The sequence below is a fragment of the Diaphorina citri genome, unplaced genomic scaffold, assembly GCF_000475195.1.
Source record: "Diaphorina citri unplaced genomic scaffold, Diaci psyllid genome assembly version 1.1 scaffold15781, whole genome shotgun sequence".
Lineage (NCBI taxonomy): Eukaryota > Metazoa > Arthropoda > Insecta > Hemiptera > Psyllidae > Diaphorina > Diaphorina citri.
Genome location: NW_007393143.1, coordinates 1 through 1,140, shown reverse-complemented (window position 1 = coordinate 1,140; position 1,140 = coordinate 1). Strand labels below are relative to the sequence as shown.

Genomic DNA, 1,140 nt, shown 5'->3' with positions numbered 1-1,140 from the left:
TTTTTTTTTTTTTTTTTTTTTGAAATTTGGCGCTAGAAATGCTAGAATTTTGAAAAAATCAAGGAGGTGAATCAGCTGTGGAAACGTACGGGATTGGTTAAGAAAGTGAGGCCTTTTTTTGCGACTCCGTAAAGAGAGGGGAAGGAAGATGAATCGTCGCCAGCTTCTCACATATGAGGAACCAGGAACTTTTCTTGATTCTTGAAATTTGGAAAAATGGAAAATATGAGTTTTGCTAAAATAAATTTGGAAAAAGAACTTTGGTTTTGAACCAAGTTTACACTGTTTACAGGAACTTGAGGAATCATGACAAGAAGCAGATTACACACCTTATAATTATTATCTACAACATTTTCGCTGTACCTACCATACTTTCATTGGTGAAATATACTTTGGTAAGTACTGTACCCTCTAGTCATAAGTCATAACAGGGTACCAACTCTAGCTCCTTAAGGCCTTATAATTATTATCTACAAGATTTTCGCTGTACCTACCATACTTTCATTGGTGAAATATACTTTGGTAAGTACTGTACCCTTGAGTCATAACAAGGTACCAACTCTAGCTCCTTAAGGAGTTTATTACCTCCTTGGGATTTATAGACTAGATTTTAGGACTTTAGGTGAACTGTACAACTCACTTAGTCACTTCAAAAAGAAGGTTCCGTAAGACTTGGCTGGGTCCAAAATGCCAAGAGCAAGTTTGTCTTGAAGATGTTTGTCAAATTTTGTCAAAATTAAGGATTTATAGACTAGATTTTAGGTGAACTGTACAACTCACTTCAAAAAGAAGGTTCCGTAAGACTTGGCTGGGTCCAAAATGCCAAGAACAAGTTTGTCTTGAAGACTTGAAGATGTTTGCCAAATTTTGTCAAAATTAGACCAATACAGCTCAAGAGTTAGGTATTACAGAAAATAATAGACATGTTTGTGTTCCTCTCATTTGTCAGATTCTTGTTGCTTAGTCAATCTAGTCCTTCTTGAACATAATTTGTCCCAAGTCCTCGTAATATTATTTTTCTTTGTCTTGTTTTCAGTTCTTGCAAAATGAACAGTCCTTCAAGGAGAGTCAATCTGGTACAAAACAGCATGAAGACAAAAATCTCAAGTCCTCAAATAAGCTCAGATGGGTATGGTATTA

General features: G+C 35.5%; 1 long non-coding RNA gene across 1 annotated transcript; it reads left to right on the top strand.

Annotated features, from left to right (window-relative positions):
• Positions 1 to 199: 199 nt before the first annotated feature.
• LOC113473121 lies at positions 200 to 1,127 on the top strand. Its single transcript, XR_003395183.1, has 2 exons — positions 200 to 395; positions 1,037 to 1,127. It is a non-coding gene; the product is annotated as an uncharacterized LOC113473121 (long non-coding RNA).
• Positions 1,128 to 1,140: the final 13 nt, after the last annotated feature.